The sequence below is a fragment of the Oncorhynchus keta genome, chromosome 25 (genome assembly GCF_023373465.1).
Source record: "Oncorhynchus keta strain PuntledgeMale-10-30-2019 chromosome 25, Oket_V2, whole genome shotgun sequence".
Classification (NCBI taxonomy): domain Eukaryota; kingdom Metazoa; phylum Chordata; class Actinopteri; order Salmoniformes; family Salmonidae; genus Oncorhynchus; species Oncorhynchus keta.
Genome location: NC_068445.1, coordinates 25,998,716 through 26,022,031, shown reverse-complemented (window position 1 = coordinate 26,022,031; position 23,316 = coordinate 25,998,716). Strand labels below are relative to the sequence as shown.

The 23,316-nt window shown below is 45.2% G+C and overlaps 1 protein-coding gene across 1 annotated transcript in view; it reads right to left on the bottom strand.

Annotated features, from left to right (window-relative positions):
- The window catches only part of LOC118358451 (autism susceptibility gene 2 protein), a 498,631-nt gene that overhangs the window by 27,875 nt on the left and 447,440 nt on the right, over positions 1 to 23,316 (bottom strand).

Sequence of the window (23,316 nt, the reverse complement as noted above, 5' to 3'; positions counted from 1 at the left end):
GAGAAGTGTCTGTCTAACTGTTATTGAGAACCATGTGTGCAGAAGAAAAAGAAAAAGAAATATGACATGACCAAAAGTATGTTGACACCTGCTCATCCCGTTCTGGGAGTTTGTGTGGCCTTCCACTTTGCTGCTGAGCCGTTGTTGCTCCTAGACATTTCCACTTCACAATAACAGCACTTACAGTTGACCAGGGCAGCTCTAGTAGGGCAGAAATTTGACAAACGGACTTGTTGGAAAGGTCACTGAGCTCTTCAGTAAGGCCTATCTACTGCCAATGTTTGTCAATGGAGATTGCATGGCTGTGTGCTTGATTTTATACACCTGTCAGCAACGGGTGTGGCTGAAATAGACGATTCCACTAATTTGAAGGGGTGTCCACATACTTTTGTATATATAGTGTATCTGCCTGCCTCCCCTGTCCCCTCCCCTCTCTCCCTCACCGTACTGCTTCTACACGTCTCCTACCCAAGGATCCCTTTTTCTTTCCCTCCCTAGGTTTTATGAAGTGTTTAATCAGGTCATTTTCATGCTTGACTATAATCAGATGATCCAATTTCTGCGAGCGATCCAGTCAGTATGAATAAATCACACCTAATTAAAGTTAAATGCCACTACTATTCAGGGCTTTGCTGAGCACACAATCTGGCATGAAATAATTATGTTTCAATTGTGCTGTGAAAAGAGATCACGGCCCCTTATCATGGCCTTGCTGCGTCTTCACCCCACAGATCTTTCAAGGGATTTCTAAAGCTGTAGGCTACAGCCAAACACTTTGAACCCAGCCAGCTACTTCATCTGGGTCCCTGGGAAGACAAGGAGCTTTTGTAACAAGGAGAATTCCAATGAATTTCCATATTCAGTACCAAGAGCATAACATTTTAATGGGCTACAATGTTTCTACTAAATAAATAATGCCACAGAGAACATAAATCTCAAGGAGGCTTTAATTGGAATCTATAGACAAAAAGCCCTGCTCGAGAAAATGGTGGCTGACAGGACATGTGCTAGTGGTGATAAGGCATATTTCACTGTTTTCCTGACCACAGTCAGCTCTCTTCATAACGAAATGCAGGGTGAAAGGAATATGCCTAACCAAGACAGTGGTAGCAGCATTAAACCTAAAATATAGAGCAAATCAGCTGGGAAGTGGAATCACTCTGAATACAGAAATATATCCTGCAAGTAAAGAGAACAAATATTAAAGAGGAAGGAGAAAATGGAGAGACAGATTGAGATAGAGGGAGAGAAAGAAAGACAGACTGGGACAGAATGGCCCTTTAACCTGTTCAACCTACGGGGGCGCTATGTCATTATTGGATAAAAAAACGTGCCCGTTTTAAGCGCAATATTTTGTCACGAACTATGCATATAATTGCCAGCGTTGGAAAGAAAACACTCTGACGTTTTCAAAACTGCAAAGATATTATCTGTGAGTACCCCAGAACTGATCTTACAGGCGAAACCAAGAAGAAACTTCAAACAGGAAATGAACAGGATTTTTGACGCGGTGTTTTACTGACGTCTCCTTATATGGCTGTGAATATGCTGTGAACGAGTTTATGCGCTCTGCCGTTCATCCAAGATGTCTGCAGCATTGTGGCGTATTTGTAGGCTTATCATTGGAAGATTGGCCATAAGAGACTACATTTGCCAGGGGGCCGTCCGGTGTCCTTTGTCTAAATCGGTGCGTAATTCCCAGTGGCTACCATTGTATCTTGCGTTACAGAAGGAGACTCATACTTCCAGGAACGATACATCATTGAAGAGATATGTGAAAAACACCTTGAGGATTGGTTCTAAACAACGTTTGCCATGTTTCAGTATGGAGTTCATTTGGAAAAATGTTTGGCGTTTGGATAACTGAATTTTCGTTTTTTTTTGGTAGCCAAACGTGACGCACCAAACGGACCGATTTCTCCTGCACAAAAAATCTTTCAGGAAAAACTGAACATTTGCTATCTAACTGAGAGTCTCCTCATTGAAAACATTAGAAGTTCTTCAAAGGTAAATTATTTATTGAATGTTTTTGCGAAAATGTTTCCTGCTAATGCTAACGCTAAATGCTAATGCTAAATGCTAACGCTAAATGCTAGTTTGCTATGGTAGAGAAGCATATTTTTTAAAATCTGAGATGACAGTGTTGTTAACAAAAGGCTAAGCTTGAGAGCTAGCATATTGATTTCATTTAATTTGCGATTTTCATGAATAGTTAACGTTGCGTTATGGTAATGGACTTGAGGCTGTAGTCACGATCCCGGATCCGGGATGGCTCGACGCAAGAAGTTAAGCATCTCTAACTTCTGCCTCTAATGCAGCAGAGATTCAAGAAGGCTTACTAGAGCCTCAATTGAACAGCTCCATGGGAGTCTCAGAGCGCCGCAGAGAGCAGCCAGTGACAAATGAGAGCAGCCAGTGAAAAATGAGAGCTAGCCTACTGCCTTCAGCAGCCAGTGAGAGCTCAGCTCCTCAGAGCAGGCAGACTCCTATTGGAATATCCAGGGCTTAATAGAACCCGCTTAATCTTCCAAGGATTCTAAAGCCCATAAAAGGGTAATAAAACGCTGTATGGAGATTTTAAACACGTTCCCCCTTCGCCTTTACAGGAGCAGCGGGGGAGGCAAAGGTGTCACGACTTTCCAAATGAATTCAGGTCTGGGTATAATAATACGGCTTTATTATAAAAAGGGTCTTAAATAAGGATTCCTTGTCTGGGTATACCGAGAGAACGAGCGAGAGAGAGAGAGAAAAATGAGAGCGAGGCAAATAATTATCTGTCGAAATGTCGCCCTTCGCTGACGTTGCCGTGGAAACCCCTCTCTTTCCTAGACACATTGTGGAGGAAGGAAGCCAATAGGACGGCTCTGGCTGTAATACTGAGGACACAATGAGCGGTGGTGGGTTATCTTAATGATGATTATAATGGGGTGTAATGGAGGCAGGGGGGACCTGATGTGTCAGCCTGAAACTCTCTATCTCCTCATTAAAACAGTTTGCCAGACTAGACCAGGCCGAGGGAGGGGCCGTACACTTCACATGCGCACACACACACATGCACACACACACAGCCAGGTTCTGCCTTCTCATTCTAATGAAGGGCAGGATCTGATTGTGAATGTGTTATGGTCACATTACAATCCCTATTACTGTCTGGTATGCCTAGGGGCTGATGGTAACATGGTATGCTATCATATATGGCCCTCAGCTACTATCTGGTTCATACTGTGTTGAGCATATGCCTACAGCAAACACACAGAGACACGAGAAGTGATCCATCAATGGAACAACATGTTTGTTATTGTTGAGAATGTACCAATCCCATAACAAGTTTAGATTGTATTCTTGTCTGATGGTAAAGCGAGGGCCTGGTAGTATCCAAGTGACAGGAATTCTTCTCTGACATGTTTCATCACAGGGATTAATGCTGTTACAAGAACATTTCAATTGGTAATACTTACCTACCGCTCAAAGCACCATTACACTGTTAATACTGTCACCGCCCAAAGCAATTAACAGCTCTCCTCGCAACTGAATCTGATGACTGTCAACTGTAGTTCCACAGTCAATCACAAACTTCAGGTTTACACTTCTCCTTCATCTCTCAGGACAAAATGTTATCTTCCTGAAAAATCTCACAATTTCATTCAGCAGGCAAGCCAAACTGCACCAATAAACATCTGAGATAGTCATTCAAATTAAGCCGTAACATGGGTACAAAAACATGAAAACACATGGAACAGATGGAGAAAAAGCAGTGCTTGAGGACAGCCCCACTGTGTATGTCCTAGGCCTGGTTAGGGCTCGAGGAGACAGTGATACTCCCGTATTCAGTGCACGGGAGGTCAGGGACAATTCATCGGTTAGTGCACAATTTGACATTGACACTCCCTTGGGGAGTGTTGGCATCACTGTTCACCAGATGACATTTCAGGCCACTATTGATCTTTCTATAGTTGTTCCTGTGGCCTGCGTACTCTGGGGATTTGGTGTGGCACTGAGAGAAGGGAGGAGGGGATGGAGGGACGAATGGAATGAGGGATGGAGGGAGGGGGTGGATGAATGGATGGAGAGACAAATGGATGGACGAAGAGAGGGAAAGCGGGATAGATGGAGGGAGGGAGAAAGGGACACCAGATGGACGACAGGCTTCAGGACACCCCCTCTGTGACTGATGTGTCCATCGGGGACGAGGGTGACCTCTGTGACCCCTGGGGTCGTTCCACAGCTGTCCTGTCTCTGACACCCTTCACATCTGACCCTCTCTGTCCCCCTGGAACATCTGGCCACCACTCCTCTCCCCTCCATCCCTCCCTCTACACTGACAGTGTTCGTTCCAAATTGCACCCTATTCCCTTTACATATCCCTATGGGCCCTGGTCAAAAGTAGTGAACTATATAGTGAAAAGGGTGCTATTTGGAACGCATCCAGAGAGACAGAGCGGGCAGATGGTCTGTGCTGCCAGCAACCAGAGCCATCAATAAAGGATTAGGTGGTCCATCATGACACCATGTCTCTCACAGAGAGAGACCATTATGTCAGTCTGAGGAGATTGACTGATAGTTGATGAGTCTTGGATGTTTTTACATGTAAATGCAGGTTGTGCGTTACTTGTATTTATTTTTCCCTACCAGCCCGCTCCTGATTACAGCAGACTAACGGACTAAATGTTTCGCCCACATGTACGGTACATGAAGTTAAATAATTATACATACAGTAAATTTCCTCAAGTGCTGAATTTTCACACACAGTGGCCAATCCATCATTCATTCTGATGTTAACTCCAACCTTCCAATGTCCACAGACTAACCAATCTTTCCCAGTATAATACAATTTTGCTATTTCCTTTTGCAATACATTCCTCCATTTTACTGTGATGTCTTACAAGGGTTCATGAACCTCCCTATTTGTACCATTTCTACTGATATTGCCCTAAAAAGGAATACTTTACCAAGAGTATAATGGTATTTCCCATTGACTGATTGTGCATGACTTACTTCACATAAACCCCTCTCCTCTTGGGGAGAATAGGTTGTGAATAAGAGGTTGTCCATAATCAATTATCAATGAACAAAATACAAGAGGATTTCAATGAAACAACAACAGACCATTGAGAGCCAAAGCAGTTCTACTGTGTGCGCATATAATCACTATTTTTGCATCCAAACATATTGGTTTACTTTAGTAGATACCCAAATGCAGGATTACTTTCAAATAATAGAACATAACCCTTTGTCAACGCTTTGCCATTTATTTCAGGCACACCTGGGATGGCCACCTGCAAACGAGCCCGACCTCCCTCTGGATTAGATATCTAAATCATGTCCTAATTCAGTCGCCAACCAAACCATCACTCATGCAAATCAGAGAGGTGTATGAATAACTTGGCCACCACAGTCACCACCGCCAATGTATGCAGTACAACCAAGAGAGAGGGGTAATAAACCTGTATGAAAATAAAGTTTTAAAGTTAGAACATAGGGGTATGTAAATTCTCTCCATCATGACCAGAGGCCATTGAAGCCTGGCGCTGTGAACAGAGAGAAGAGATCCAAGCCACCCCAGTCATCGCAGTCACCTCGCCCACCGGGTGTTCTCATTTACAAGGCAAACTCTGCGGTTCACTCACATCACATCATCATTTTACCAGAACATGAACAGTCTGGGACGTCCACAAAAAAAAGGATATATCAAAAATAAATAAATAAAGTGAGGAGTCTCCTGAAGAAGTTGGAGGAGGCAGACGGTTCTGTAGAAAACACACTCCACCTTGATCTCCCTTCCAGCTTGGCACTGCTCTAACAGGAAACTTTCCTGTTTCTCAGTAGTGGAATTCACAACGTTGAGCTTTTTCCTCTTTGACCTCTCTAGCGTCTGTCTGTGCATGCCAAGGCCTAGCTACCTCTAGCTCACGACTGAGTGGCTGTGGAAAATGGCTAAAACAGGTACTGGCAGGAGACAGGAAACCCACGCAGCCTTGGGAATCAACACCTCATTGCTGCTTGCCTGCCTGCGATCCATTCTGTTACAAGAAGAAAAACAGAAAGAGTGGTTTGATCTAAATGATTTTGGAGGACAATGAAGGAATGGGAGGCCGGCTAGCTGAGTAGCAGCAAATCGTCACGTTAATAATCAAATCACAGTGAAATTTGCGATGGTCAGTTTCTTCATCCTCACACTGTTTAATCTGCCTGGGAGCGTTTGGAATGGCATTTAGTGGGAGGCCAAGGCAATGCTTTGTGAAATCACTCAGAGATGTTAATGGGAAATGAACAGGGAGAGGCTGCCAAGATATGTAGAAAGTGGGGACAGCTGGCGTGTTTCAATTAGTTCTGTCCATTGCAGCTGACAAAAGGACTCGGATGGCAACAGAATGGGATGGGTGTGTAGCTGTAACACGTTTACTGTCAAAGCCTGCACATCCACTGTGAGCACCTAATGTTCATTTGGAAGAGCTGGGCTGGCAGCCCTATCTGGTATGAATCAGTGTCTCTGTTTCTGCATGCTGGGCTTGGATTCTAATCCACATGGACATATGTGGCACCAGGCATATACCATCTTCTCCTGTTGCACGTGATTGCTGTCGAAGGGGGTGATGCAGATTAGCACCTTTTGTAAAAACTCACAGAGGTCTGAAATGAGGTGTTCTGGTCCCCCTTCGTCAGTTCAGAGAAATGATCAGAGACCACTATGTTGATAAATGTGTCTGTTTTAAAAAATATATATTTTGTAATTTTGTATATTGTATGTTGAATATACGTTTGATGTATTTATGCAGAATTCATCTGAAAAAGGGACCCTCGTCTCAGTAGGACTTCCCTGTCAATATAAAGGTTTATTAATAAAAGTATGGATGCCTGTATGTTCTGACTGGACAAAATCTGGCCCAAGCCATGTATTTCTGCTTCAGTGGTGGCCAAACTAGACCCTTGTTCCACTCTAAACTTTAATTAAACTCTGGTCACAATGAGTTCCAGAAGGACAAGACCCCTTCACCCCCTCCCAAACCCTAAAACCCATCACTCCCAGCCTCATCTGAAAACCCCTCGGGTCGAATGAGGTCAGTGCCACGGAGACTTCCTGAAGAAAATAGGGCGGATGACATCTTTCAGCCTTTCAACATAAAGCTCAAGTCTAATGGCTCTTCTGACACACACAGGCCACCCTGCAGTCTGGAATGTGACCCCTTTCACCGTTGTTGACCCCTGACCATGGCAGTTGCCCTGGGGACTGTGTGGACAGACAGACAGCGGGAGAAACATCTATGAACTTCAAGGAAACCTCAGGAAGTTGTGATGTGCGGTGCGGCGTGGAGCTGAGCGCACTCGCCTTATCAATCCATTAATTAGCACGACACGCTCGCCTACTGGACTTGAACGCAGTGGCGGCAGCTGTCTCGATTGATTACAGGAGAGGACGCAGCGCTGCAATTACCTAGATGACTGGAGACAACGCCTGCCACTTCTAATAGAGGCTCTGAACTCCTGTTCCCCATCATGGAGCAGTGGAGAGAGAAAACCAACCAATGAACCAACCAAGCCTCCCCGCCTTTCCTCCTCGATACCTTCAAGACCTTTTCAGAGTCTCTACAAGGCACCACAAAGCTCAGTGTGGGCTGTAATTCTTTAGCTGTGTGGAAGCTTTACTTAGGCTTGCATAATGCCTTAGCAATCTCAACAATACCGCTTTGTTGCCCTGCAGGACAGCATGCTTTATTGAGACCAGCAGCTGGTTTACATACCACACAGAAAAGAGGGGAAAACAGGACAGGAAAACAAGACCTCCAAGCTTCAAGTCTCAGCAGAGATGTGTTTTTAGGATATGCTTTTTTCTGGGGATCTGAAAATGTAAATAAAGGTACTCCACCACACCAGTTCAAGAATGAACCTGCAATGAGCCCACATGTCACTAAGTGGATATAGTATTATCTTTCAGTGACTGATTACTTCTCAATGGAAGGAAATGGCTGAATGAAAATCCTTCAACAGATCCCAAGTGGCATGACAGGGAGCTGAAAGAGCCTGCATACTTGTCTTCTCCACTCTGATCTCTATTTCAATATATAGCCTCACTGTTCTCCCCTCTCGACCCCAAAAGCAAAGCAACAATCGGGAGGTTGACAGCTCTTCCCCATTTGTCATACCATCATTCAATGTTTTGTTGTTTGCGGCCATAGCCGTTCAGAACCATGAAGGGGTAGGATAAATATTTTCTGCTAGATTGTGTTTCGTCAAGGGCTTTCAAGATAATTGTGTCAATTCACTTTGAATTGGACTGTGGGTTTTAGTCAAGATATTGATGTAGATTCCCACCTGTTTAATCCAAATGATTTAAAATGATGCTTTTATAAAGAGCGGGATATGGATTGCTTTCCAGTAAAATACTAGTACAGCAAGCTTCTTAGTGAAGCTAAGCTTACATTCAACAACAAAACATAGTTTTTTTTATTAACAACAAGAACAATGTCGTCAGTTAGAATGAGATCATCCATCAACTGTTGCATGTTTCTGTGATGTTCCATGTTTTACCTTGGTGTTATTGCATGCCCAGCCTTCGAGTCTCTCCGGTCTCCAATGATCAAAGGCTTTAGATTGCTGCCTGAATACCTACAGTATGTACTCATTAGAGCTTGTCAATGGTCTACCCTTCACCAATGCATTCCTGCTTCCAATTGAAATTCCACACAGATGTCTCACATCGCACTCATCCAAGAATCACAAAGACTAGCCTATAAATCACAGTTTTTCAGAGTAAATATATGCTCTCAGAAACAGATAGGCCTAGCTCCTAAATGCAAAAGATTGACATATGCCTATTGGATGGGCTTGTGCACAGGACACATACAATGCCTGAGACAAAATTAATGATTCATGGATTAATGGGTAATGTAAGGAAATGAAATATATACAGTTTGTAATGGACCAAACAGAATAAGAAGAATGCACTTTTATTGATTCAGATAAAACCACTAGCAGACTGTTAAATATGAGTTTCCATGATAAATACACCCACTGTTGTTCATCCCCTACATGAGGAACAGTACTGCTAGCAACAACACTATCTACCAGACCAGGGTAGGGGGGGTTGGAGGGCTGTTTCTCTATAGATATCAACTCTGTGATGTGCCTGAGGTTAGGTTTCAAATGCAAGGACACAAGCTGTCCAGTAGACAGACATACTGATGCAATCAACACCACGCCTATAGGAGGACTATGTTCAGAGTGTAACCAGTGCTAAGCTGCTCCTGGGGTGCTTAACCATTAGGCTAGTGCTGCAGATGGAGACAGGACAGCTGTTGAAGATGAGAGAGTGAGGGAGTGAGAGAGTGAGTGAGTGAGTGAGTGAGTGAGTGAGTGAGTGAGTGAGTGAGTGAGTGAGTGAGAGAGGGAAATGCCATTTTCCTCCTCTAATTGCCATACATTCAAAATGAGTAAATCTCAGCAGAAAATAGAAAATAGCTCCACTTCATTAGTCACAGCTGAAGACAGTGAAGGAGGGGACGTTTGTAAATGGCACACAGAGAGGCACACAAAGAAATGATCAGTCTATAATTTTAATGGTAGGTTTATTTGAGCAGTGAGAGACAGAATAACAACAAAAAAATCCAGAAAAATGCATGTCAAAAATGTTATAAATTGATTTGCATTTTAAAGGGGGAAATAAGTAATTGACTTAAGTAGTCTCTCACTGTTAAAATAAACCTACCATTAAAAAATGATAGACCGACCATTTCTTTGTCAGTGGGCAAACGTACATAATCAGCGGGGATCAAATACCTTTTTCCCTCACTGTAGTTATAAGACTAAGGTGCAGATGTTTAGACTAGTTCTCATGCAGAGCTTAACTAGAAAGACACACAAAGCCTCCTCCACTGTTTGGGATCCCTCATGTCCTCCACACAGACAACAAAAGGGGTGAGAAAACGCTGGTGTATCAGGTTAGCAAACACTCCCAGTGCCTCCTAGCACCCAATCCATCATTCTTGATTAGAGTGCTGCCATGAAGAGCAAGAGGGAGAGAGAGAGCCATAAACACGCATTCAGAGGGAGAGAGGAAAGGAAGGAGGGAAGAAGGGAGGGAGAGAGAGAGAGGGGAAGTTAATAAGGCTGAGGAGAGGAGAGAGGGAGCAGAGGGCAGGAAGTAATGTCAAGAAAACTAATGGAGACAAGCCCATGAGCTGTGGGGCTATTGTGGGCTGACTCCCTGCTGCAGGACACACAACTCTGTCTGCTCTCATCACTGACACACACACACACACACACACACACACACACACACACACACACACACACACACACACACACACACACACACACACACACACACACACACACACACACACACACACACACACACACACACACACACACACACACACACACACACACACACACACACTTTGTGCTGACAGGGCCTGAGGAACTGGGCCAACACTCGGCAGCACCAGAGTAGCCATGTTAGTCAGTTTCAAAACTGATATGAGCTGTAGCATTTCACTTTACTGCTCTATGTGCAGAGAATAATTGATTTGTTTTGAGCACAGAGAAGGAGAAGGTGTGACGGCTGGGGGATTTGGAGCCAAGGGAGAAATTGGACTCTGATTCAGGAGATGAAACCGGTCTAAACAACTGGAGGAGCTTCTGGCTCACTGTTACACACGGCAAGCTGAAATGGAACAAATCAAATACTTGACTATTATCTGATGATAATTTCACAGTACCCGTAGCATCTGCATGCTGTCTTAAACCTCTGAATGGGAAAGACAAAAACCAGACTGAGGTATCTCTCTCTGAGTTGATTGTGTGTAAATGCTTGTGCTAAAAGTGTCTCAAGTGTATTTTATTAGCTTTAAAGGGGTTGAGGCACAGACGGCTCATCCTCTCTGAAGACGCTGACCCCTCTACCTCCGTTTCTGACGCACCTGATCCAAGATTAGCCTGGCTTTACAGTGGGCTTGTGCTGATAATACTGTTAACACAGCACTATACTACAGCTGGTCTACAGGGCCTCCTGTAGGGCCTCCTGTAGGGCCTCCTGTAGGGCCTCCTGTAGGGCCTCCTGTAGGGACTCCTGTAGGGACTCCTGTGCTCCCCAGCACAACACTGCATCCACTTAGTCTATCACTCAGTCAACACACCCACTCCAAACCTTAGGCTGGCCATACCGCACATCTGGATGAAGTCCTTTGTAAAGAAAACAAAAAGCATCCAACTATCTCAAGACCATTACATCTATTTGTAAGGCATGTGTGTCTGTGTAAAATAGTTGACCTATGTAGTGATAACTGGTGCTCAGTGCTCCCTAGGTGATGTAGAACTCTGTCTCTACTCTCCTCCATTTCTACCCAAAGCAAACAGCACTGGTCTCTCAGTCCTGCTGCCTCCACAGCAGTACTAGAATAACAGGCTCTCTAGTCGCTTCTCTGGGTGTCTGAATAGGGCATTAGAGTGAGCAGCCATTAGTGGGCCAGTCAGAGCCGACCGGGCCCAGAACCGCAGAACGGGGAATACCAGCGGTAGCCAAAACCAACAGCCAAACAGCAGACCCCGTGTCTGAACGAATTACCGCTCGTCTCTCTTAACAAAACATGGAGAGCGATTAATAACGCTGGCAAGGCCATGCGGGGGTAAAATATGGAGTTTGATTTGAGCACAACTCTCCTCAGTGGTGCATATCTCATTACTCATTTGGTCATGTGTTGAGTTCAGGGCTAATTACCGGGGTCTATAACTACTAACCCTACATGTGTGGTGCTCTTTGGAGCAGAGAATGCTGTAGTCTGTAGTCTCAGCCTGCTGTGAGGTAGCAGACAGAGAGGCTCTGTCTTAAAGTGAGCACTGACAGCAACACAGACACTAACTTTATGTCGCCACATGATGGAGAGCTAGTGTACTGTACAAACACCAGAAGTGGACCACCCGACTCTTATGAAAATACTTCATATGCCACGGCTGATATTTCTGTTTGCTTGGACTCATGCTTCCCTAGCGTGGACTCTCATCTCACACAGCATCCTTCTGGCATGCCCCCTCCCTCAGCGTATGGAGTATGGATGTTTTCCTCCCTGTCATGGAATTTAAACCCTTTTATGTCCATCCTGTTCTTGGCAACGGGTTTCTACTCTTTCTAAGCATGTGTGAACTGCTTCCCAAAATGTCAAATCCATTACAAGCATGTTAGTAATATCCATCTAGGCTGCCGACTGTCCTCTGCCAGTGATTGTACATTATCCAAGCATTATCCTGTTTGGCTACAATCACCTACTATCTGACTATGTTAATGAACGTTACAGCCTCATCTGCAAACAACATTGGCTCTGAATGAACAATGCAGATGGGCTAAAAGCACACAGCTGGGATCTTCTTCAAACAAAACATAGCAGCTGAAAACACTCACACAACAACTGGAACTAGGAAGAAAGGGTTGACACGCGCACGCACGCACGCACGCACGCACGCACACACACACACACACACACACACACACACACACACACACACACACACACACACACACACACACACACACACACACACACACACACACACACACACACACACACACACATTACATTACATTACATTCAAGGCTGACTAGCTTTAGAGATAAGATAACCATCATGCATTTCCCAACCAAAACAACGCAAATACCTCTGCCTATGCTGCAGCAGATTGTCTTTCTCTTGGAGAAGGAGATTATTATTCTGGGTTCAGATGAGTGGTGCCACAGCACTAGATCAGCCCCCTACTGAAACGGTCACGGAAAAAATGGAAGCTGCCGTGCTGTGTTGGTGGCTCATTTCCATGGAGATGAGAGTGTTCTGTCTCTGTGACGGAGTGGTCTTATGCCTCACAAGATGGCTGCAGGGGAGAGCAGATTATCTCCAAATGAGCCTTTCCATCATCAGGAAACCTTTGATCACACAGCCTAGCCATGCCACAGTGGGATAGTTACACTCTTAGAAATAAAGGTGCTTTCTAGAACCTAAAAGGGTTATTTTGCTGTCCTCAAAAGAGAACCCTATGATGAACCCTTTTTGGTTCCAGGTAGAACCATTTTGAGATCCATGTAGAACCCTTTATACAGAGGGTTCTACCAGGAACCACAGCCGAAGAACCCTTTTGAAACCCTTTTTTTCTATGAGTGTAGAGAGGACTGGGTTTTCTAAAGAGGCTAGAGGCCCGGGGCAGTGGAAGACCATTGCTAAGTAGGGTTGGGCTGCTGGGTTGTTTCTACTATCTCTATGTCCTGTCTATGCTCTCAGCTGCTGAGGGAGGACAAAGGAGTTCATCCCCAATATTAGCCAGCCACACTCTCTCTGCTCAAAGTGTGTGGCCAGCTGCCGCAGAGAAAACGTTAGCTAACAAATGTTATATTAAACAATATCTCACCCTCTTGTCTTGCAAACATGAGCAGATCATTTATTAAATGGGCCTGCTTCGCGTTTCCTCATCGAGCGTGCCTTATTGCTTCAGTACCGTGGTGTGCGGCGGGCTCATCCGAGCGTGGTCGTGATGTGATGTGTCCACAAATAGAAATGTCAGCCGAGGTGTAAGAAAGTGTCACCACGAGGTCACAGCCGCAGCAAGTCTGCATCTGTTTTGCTGATTTGTTGCGCAGCGCTGCTGATGGCAGAAGTTTGCACATGGGAGGTGTAAAGGTGATGAGAATCACACACTCGGAAAATAAAGACAGGAGGGCCGTGCTGCAGTTTATCATTTAACCCTGACCCCCGGACGGTGTCTTCGGCTGGCCGGGGGAATGGCTGATAGAGCCAAGCGGTCCTCAGATGGCCACTGAAACAACTCAACCTCTTCTGTTCTTTCTGAGTGGAGGAGGAGGCACTGTCTGCCTCTGCTGCTCAGGCTGCTCGGTGGTTAGGCACTAAACAGTTTTTATGCTTCAGAGACTAGATAAAGAGTATGAGGATTCACTGTAGTAAACCTCATATTCACTATCCTATCACTCTGTATTGAAATAGGAAGCACAGCTGAGATGATAAATGAATAAAATAATATTGAACAATATGCTATGCAGCAGCATGATCAGACACAGCCCTCATAAACCACCTCCCAGAAAAGAGCTGTGACGGTCACAAGGGACTTCTTAGTAATTGCTCCATTAGATGTTTGCTCCCTTATTGTTCCCTTAGCTGTTTAGTGCCGTCTCTCCAGCATCACTATAGCTGGATCCATACTCAGTCAATGAACCACTGAGACAGCTGCACAGAGAGAGACCTAATCACAAAGCCTTCAACTACAATCCCACTCTCTGTCACAACAGCCCTGCACCACCCACTGGCACTGACATGGACAACAGCCGGTGATAAGGATGATGGACAGGTGTTGGGTTTCCTGAAAGCCTGGCAGTGCCCTTTAAGGACAGGAAGACTGGCACTGCACTGGCATGACTTCAAAGGATGCTACTATAACTGGGTTGTGATCGTTAGGGCACAAGGTAACAAAACATTTTAAAACGTAGCTCTTGTCTAGAGTTGTATTGTATTAATACACTTTTTGCAAGGGAAAACAAAGACAAGCATTTCGTATTGGACAAGTGAAGATAGAGCCTCCTGGTTTCACTCTGTTTCGGACCATTGTTTATCCGTTTCATGCCGACTGAACACGCTCCAGGTGAAATTGCTAAAATATCTGGTCTGGGCCAATGTTCAGACGTCAAGTCCCCACTCAACACAGTGTAATTCTACATTGGAGCTAAGTTAATATTTCATGAAGAGCGAGGTCTTGCACAGAGGAAGCAGTTGTCTAATGGACTAATAGTCCCTATGAAAGGGGCAACTAGCAAACCACTCAGGGATTGTGTGACATGTCAGCATTGACAATACAAGGGAACTAATTGCCCTTCTAGAAAAGACTGAATTGACTGAATCAATATGCGTTTCTGTCTTAGAAAATTGACTTTGAAAAAAAGAGAGCATATTTAGAAGAAGAAGAAAAACACAGGACAAATGTAGTATGTTGTTGTCTGACATCATTTCCTGAACTGTAATATAAACCTAACAAATCTCTTGATTTCCAGAGCAGAGGAGCGACCAGGAAGGTGCTGTAGCTTAGTCCCGTCGGCACGCCGACCTCTCTACTGCTTTCTATAAATAGAACATGACAATGTCATTGTAATGTTAAATGCTATAAATATTGAAGAAGAAGAATTTATGGAATAAGGCCGTTTAACAGGGTGTGTGTTTCCACTAGTGCATTGGCAGAGCGATGGACAGCTGCATTGCAGGCTGGGAATTCTGTAATAGCTTTTTCTCTCCCTGAAGCCAGCTTCCTGCCTTAAATCAAAAAAAGGCAATCTCTCACAGTAATGGCTCAATTAATAATTAAACACGCGTCTTATCTCAGCGGCGCTCCCTCTATTTATTTTCATCTCCCTGACAGGGACAACTGCACAAACACCATTAGTACTATCAATAAAAGGAGCATCAATAACACACGATTTCTCCAAAAACATCACGCAGCTCATAAGCTCTCCTATGATCATGAACAATAATAACTGAGAGGAATAATAAAGAAACAAACTCAAACACGCTTTGGTTTGGTTTTCCCACTGTTTGGTTTTCCCACTGTTTGGTTTTCCCTACTGTTTGTTTTCCCACTGTTTGGTTTTCCCTACTGTTTGTTTTCGTACTGTTTTGTTTTCCCAGTGTTTGGTTTTCCCACTGTTTGGTTTTCCCACTGTTTGGTTTTCCCTACTGTTTGTTTTCCCACTGTTTGGTTTTCCCACTGTTTGGTTTTCCCACTGTTTGGTTTTCCCACTGTTTGGTTTTCCCACTGTTTGTTTTCCCACTGTTTGTTTTCCCACTGTTTGGTTTTCCCACTGTTTGGTTTTCCCACTGTTTGGTTTTCCCACTGTTTGTTTTCCCACTGTTTGTTTTCCCACTGTTTGTTTTCCCACTGTTTGTTTTCCCACTGTTTGGTTTTCCCACTGTTTGTTTTCCCACTGTTTGTTTTCCCACTGTTTGTTTTCCCACTGTTTGGTTTTCCCACTGTTTGTTTTCCCACTGTTTGTTTTCCCACTGTTTGGTTTTCCCATTGTTTGTTTTCCCACTGTTTGGTTTTCCCACTGTTTGTTTTCCCACTGTTTGGTTTTCCCATTGTTTGGTTTCCCACTGTTTGGTTTTCCCACTGTTTGTTTCCCACTGTTTGGTTTTCCCACTGTTTGGTTTTCCCACTGTTTGTTTTCCCACTGTTTGGTTTTCCCACTGTTTGTTTTCCCACTGTTTGGTTTTCCCACTGTTTGGTTTTCCCACTGTTTGGTTTTCCCACTGTTTGGTTTTCCCACTGTTTGTTTTCCCACTGTTTGTTTTCCCACTGTTTGGTTTTCCCAGTGTTGGTTTTCCCACTGTTTGGTTTTCCCATTGTTGGTTTTCCCACTGTTTGTTTTCCCACTGTTTGTTTTCCCACTGTTTGTTTTCCCACTGTTTGGTTTTCCCACTGTTTGGTTTTCCCACTGTTTGGTTTTCCCACTGTTTGTTTTCCCACTGTTTGTTTTCCCACTGTTTGTTTTCCCACTGTTTGGTTTTCCCACTGTTTGGTTTTCCCACTGTTTGTTTTCCCACTGTTTGGTTTTCCCACTGTTTGTTTTCCCACTGTTTGTTTTCCCACTGTTTGTTTTCCCACTGTTTGGTTTTCCCACTGTTTGTTTTCCCACTGTTTGTTTTCCCACTGTTTGGTTTTCCCATTGTTTGTTTTCCCACTGTTTGTTTTCCCACTGTTTGGTTTCCCACTGTTTGGTTTTCCCACTGTTTGTTTTCCCACTGTTTGTTTTCCCACTGTTTGTTTTCCCACTGTTTGGTTTTCCCACTGTTTGTTTTCCCACTGTTTGTTTTCCCACTGTTTGGTTTTCCCATTGTTTGTTTTCCCACTGTTTGGTTTTCCCACTGTTTGTTTTCCCACTGTTTGGTTTTCCCATTGTTTGTTTGCCCACTGTTTGGTTTTCCCATTGTTTGTTTTCCCCAGGCTGGCGTTGAGAACACGACAGACAGCACAGGGAGGGAGAAACATATTAAGGGCTTGGGTATTCTGAAAGGATTTACTCCTGTTAAACATGTAAATTGAATAAGGAAAACAAATGAGCTTTAGCGCAGGCTTGACAATAACCACAGAGGTGGTAGTGTTGGGATAACAGTAATGGTGGAACCATAGAAATATAATCATTCTATTCTATGGGCGGAACACCCAGCAGCAGGATGGATCTTCTGGAGTGACCCAGCTCCCCATGACACAGCACACATACATTAGTGTCTGTCTGTGGCCTGTGTGCATAACGCCCAGACATAAGTGCTCTGTCAATACAGGCCATCAGGCCCTGATAGAGAAAGCATTTCCAGTGAGCTGCGCTTCGCCAAACCAATCTGAGTAGGTACCGCAGTAAGGTTTACCAGGCTTAGAATCCTCCCCAGTGACGGTTGCTTTTTATACAGCCCTCTAATCTGCCTGTGTAGGCTACAGAAAGCCCCTGCAGCCCTCCCTGTGTTCTCGCTACTACACGTCCTGTCAGCCCCCAGCCAAGCTGAGCCCCTCCAGCTCGCTCAGCACTGCCCCCCTAGCCCAGCTCTGCCCAACCCAGTCCGTCACTCTCTCTCTCTCCCTCCCCACCCGCTCCACTCCTCCACTCAGACTCAACATCCTGCAAAGCTGATTAGCTGGTCAAAGGGTCAACCTCTATTCATTATTTAATGGTGAAAACCCACACTGTGCCGCCACAGCGCTGAGGTTAGCTATACATCACAATGACCTGGCCAGTGGAGAGCCGCCTGGTTCATTACACACTCTCATCTGCTGGTTCCCCCTGCCCCTGACCCACACCACCTCTTCTCCTCTCCTCTCTCTATATTTTCCTTTGTGTACGCAGGAGTTATAACTGACTCCATCCTATAATCCTGAAGGCTGTGTGTGTGGAGTATACCCAGCCAGCAGAGCTGAAGCCATAGCCCTGCTATTGACATGCAGCAAACAGCAGCCTTCAGGAACAAAGGGCACTCGGCACCTATTGAGTCAGGCAGAGCTGCAGTGCAGACAGGCCGCTTGATTAGCGATTCGACGCGGGGACCCTAGGCCGTGTAGCACATAATGAGAGCTTAGAGTGCAACCATGAGCTCTTAGGAGGAGGGGGGGGGGGTGTATTCATCCTTCAGCCCTGCAAGGAATGGATTCTCAACAATGGTACTGAGAATTCAGGATATGAAAAATACAGAAGATACTGAGAGCTATTCTGAATTCCACATTGTTTGTGTTATATGGTGTTTATATATTAACAGGTAAGGATAAACAAGGCTAAATCCTCCACAGGAGAAGCTAAAGGGTTTATCCATTTGTTTATTTGTTTACCCTCGCATCAATTAAGCAAAATACTCTCTGACATCCTTGATGAGTTCATCCCTACATCCAATTACAGTGGCGTCCACCTCTGTGACTCTAGCAGTAGTAGCTTAAGACTTGTCCCACCATTGTGGCCACCTGACTGTGGCCACAATGAGAGTTAAAAGGTGAGTCAATCGTGTGTGGTGTTGGCAATTGTGTTTTTTCCTTCTGCTCACACTCCTCCTTCCTTTGTTCCGCTCGCCTAATCCAGTATGTGTGGGCCGGTAAGTTTAATGGAAACAATTTATTAAGTCCAGCTTAAAATGCCATCTGCTGTTCATAAGCCTCCCAAAGCCGCTAAGCTTCTGGTTTCGCCTGGAGCTCGCTGTGTTCACGCTTACTGTAATGTGTTGTTTCAAATGAGCACAACAGGTCAAAATTAATCAGGATTACAAGGGCACAAATCCACTTCAGAAATGGGTTTTCACCAGTCTTTCTCCCGCACCTATCCCAAGATGCCCCAGGTTTGCCTCAAGGACCAAAATAGGGTCGTCGAGACACTCACCGGAAAACCCCGGGAGACACAACAGAGCCAAAATTGACTCCCAGGCACAGAGAGAGCGAGTGAGAGAAAGTGAGAGAGTGAGAGAGAAAGTGAGAGTGAGAGAGTGGGAGTGCTATCCTCTCAGACATTTCCTCTCACTAGGGTCTCGTGTTTCCAGTCTCTGGTAGGTAGGTGGTAAGTCACTCCTTTTCAAAAGGAGCTCTGCTTGAGTTTCATAAGAACCCACAAAGTATGTTTATCCTTTCTTGGTGGCAGGACCCATACGTGCTCAGCTGCTACATTTAGCTTTTTATTCGCCTTCCAAGAACTGAAAAAAGTAAACTCTGAACTGCAACCAGATCTCTTTCAAAAAATGCTACGTCCCAAAGCTCCGCAGAAGACTAAGACTTCACACAGTTTCTCCTTGAACACACCAACCTACAGGAAATCAATAATTCTCAGGAAGTTCACAACGAAGCTAAAGAGAAACAACACTGATAGTTAGGTAACATCTGTCCTGTATACAGTGGAGGCTGCTGATCAGAGGACGGCTCATTATAATGGCTGGAACGGAGTGAATGGAATCTAACACATGGAAACTATATGTTTGATGTATTTGATACCATTCCACTCATTCAGCTCCAGCCATTACCAGGAGCCGTCCTCCCCAATTAAGGTGCCACCAACCTGTGTGACGGGCAAGAAATGCCGAACCATGTATAAGAGCACCAGCAGTTCTGGACGACTGTGTGATCACGCTCTCCGTAGCCAATGTAAGACCTTAAAACAGGTTAATATTCACAAGGCCGCATAGCCAGAAGGATTACCAGGACACGTACTCAGAGCATGCACTGACCAGGTGGCAAGTGTCTTCACGGGCATTTTCAAACTCTCCCTGACCCAGTCTGTAATACCTACATGTTTCATGCAGACCACCATTGTCCCAAAAACGCTAAGGTAAACTGTCTCAATGACTATTGCACCATAGCACTCACATCTGTCGCCATGAAGTGCTTTGAAAAGCTGGTCATGGCTCACATCAACACCCTCATCCCAGACACCCTGGACCCACTCCCAACAGATCAACAGATGATGTCATCTCTATTGCACTCCACATTGCCCTTTCCCATCTGGACAAAAGGAACACCTACGTGAGAATACTGTTCATTGACTACAACTACACTACAACCATAGTGCCCTGCAAGCTCATCATTAAGCTAAGGACACTGGGACTAAACAACTCCCAGGACCAAATACAACGCTGGTAGGCCTGATCACCAACGACGATGAGACAGCCTATACGGAGGAGGTCAGAGGACCTGGCAGTGTGGTGCTAGGACAACAACCTCTCCCTCAACGTCAGCGAGACAAATGAGCTGATTGTGGACTACAGGAAATGGAGGGACGAGCACGCCCCCATTCACATCAGCGGGGCTGTAGTGGTCTATCATGGTCCAAACACACCAACGTGAAGAGGGCACAACAACACATATTCTTCTTCAGGAGGCTGAAAAGATTTGGCACGAGCCCTCAAATCCTCAAAAATGTATACAGCTGCACCATTAACCTTTTGTGTGTAGGGGGCAGTAGTTTTTGGCTAAAAAATGTACCCATTTGAAACTGCCTATTTCTCAGCCCCAGAAACGAGAATATGCATATCATTGTCAGATTAGGATAGAAAACACTCTAAAGTTTCCAAAACTGTAAAAATATTGTCTGTGAGTATAACAGAACTGATATTGCAGGCGAAAACCTGAGGGAAATCCAATCAGGAAGTGCCTCTTATTTTGAAACCTCTGTGTTCCTATGCATGCCTATCCTCCATTTAAAGGGATATCAACCAGATTCCTTTTCTATGGCTTCCCTAAGGTGTCAGTCTTTAGACATAGTTTCAGGTTTTATTTTGAAAAGTGAGCGTGAAGGATCACATTGCATAAGTGGATAGGTGGGGGCTCTCAGAGTGAGTAAAGCGCCCATTGTTTCTCCCGCTGTTATTGAAAAAGCTACACACTCGGTTGATATATTATCGAATATATATTTTAAAAACAACTTGAGGATTGATTATAAAAAACGTTTGACATGTTTCTGTGGACATTATGGATATTATTTGGAATATACATCTGCGTTGTGGTGACCGCTCTTTCCTGTGGATTTCTGAACATAACGTGACAAACAAACATCGGTATTTTGGGTATAAAAATAATCTTTATGGAACAAAAGGAACATTTGTTGTGTAACTGGGAGACTCGTGAGTGAAAACATCCGAAGATCATCAAAGGTAAACCATTTTTTTGATTGCTTTTCTGATTTTCAGGACCTAGGAGCATCTTGACTGGCTGCATCACCGCTTGGTATGGCAACTGCTTGGCCTCCAACCATAGGGCGCTACTGAGGGTAGTGCGTACGACCCAGTACATCACTGTCAGATGAAGGTCCTCAAATCTTTCAAAGACCAGCCACCCAAGTCATAGACTGTTCTCTCTGATACCGCATGGCAAGCGGTACCGGAGTGTCAAGTCTGAACAGCTTCTACCCCCAAACCATAAGAGCGCTGAACAGGTAATGAAATGGCTACCTGGACTATTTGCATTGACCCACTTTTTCACCCCCCCCACACACACACACACACACTGACGCCACAGCGACACACTTTCACACTCGCTGCTGCTTCTCTGTTTATCGTCTATCCTGACTGCCTAGTCACTTTGACCCCTACCTACATTTACATATTACCGAAATTACCTCAACTACCTCGTACCTCTGCACATTGACTCAGTATCGGTACTCCTTGTATATAGCCTCATTATTGTTATTTTATTGTTTTACTAATTCCTTTTTCCCTTTTGCAAATTGTTCTTACTTTTTAATTCTGCATTGTTGGGAAAGGGCTTGTAAGTAAGCATTTCACAGTAAAGTCTACACCTGTTGTGTTCGAAGTATGTGGCAAATTACATTTGATTTGATTACTATGTTGGACTGTCCAGCCTTCTAATAGTCCTAAACCATTCCATCTATTTGTTGATAATACCTCTCCTCTAATGACTAATACAAGGGAAGAAGTAAACATGCTCTGTCACGGGTGTTGTCGGAAGGATGAGACCAAGGCGCAGCGTTCTTTGAGTTCCACATCATTTATTAACGAAGTGAATGTTACGGTTTTCTAATGGTGAAGGAGAGTCGGACCAAACTGCAGCGTTTATATTGCGATACATGTTTAATAAAACAAACGTAACACGAATCAATACAAAATACTACAAAACAAATAAACGAAACGAAAACCGAAACAGCCTAAACTGGTGCAAACTAACACTGAATAAGGACATCAAGACACTAAGGACAATCACCCACAACACAACCAAAGAATATGGCTGCCTAAATATGGCTCCCAATCAGAGACAACGATAAACACCTGCCTCTGATTGAGAACCACTTCAGACGCCATAGACTTACCTAGAACACCCCACTAAGCTACAATCCCACTACATACAAAAACCCATGTCACACCCTGGCCTGACCAAATAAATGAAGATAAACACAAAATACTTCGACCAGGGCGTGACAGAACCCCCCCCCCCCTAAGGTGCGGACTCCCGAACGCACCTCAAAACAATAGGGAGGGTCCGGGTGGGCGTCTGTCCATGGTGGCGGCTCCGGCGCGGGACGTGGACTCCACTCAACCACTGTCTTAGTCCCTCCTCGCGTCCTTGGATAGTCCACCCTTGCCGCCGACCATGGCCTAGTAGTCCTCACCCAGAACCCCACTAGACTGAGGAGCAGATCGGGACTGAGCGGCAGCTCGGGACTGAGGCAGCTCCGGACTGAGGGGAAGCTCGGGACTGAGGGGAAGCTCAGGAGTGAAAGGAAGCTCAGGAGTGAAAGGAAGCTCAGGAGTGAAAGGAAGCTCAGGAGTGAGAGGAAGCTCAGGAGTGAGAGGAATCTCAGGAGTGAGAGGAAGCTCAGGCAGGTTGATGGATCTTGGCTGACTGGCAGATCCTAGCTGACTGGCAGATCCTGGCCGACTGGCAGATCCTGGCCGACTGGAAGTTCTGGCGGATCCTGGCAGACTGGCGGATCCTGGCAGACTGGCGGATCCTGGCTGATCCTGGCCGACTGGCAGATCCTGGCCGACTGGCAGATCCTGGCCGACTGGCAGATCCTGGCCGACTGGCAGATCCTGGCCGACTGGCAGATCCTGGCCGACTGGCAGATCCTGGCCGACTGGCAGATCCTGGCCGACTGGCAGATCCTGGCCGACTGGCACCTCTGGCGGATCCTGGCTGACTGGCACTTCTGGCGGATCCTGGCTGACTGGCACTTCTGGCGGATCCTGGCAGACTGGTGGATCCTGGCAGACTGGCGGATCCTTGCAGACTGGCAGCTCCTTGTAGACTGACAGCTCTTTGCAGACTGACAGCTCTGACTGCTCCATGCAGGCTGGCAGCACCTTG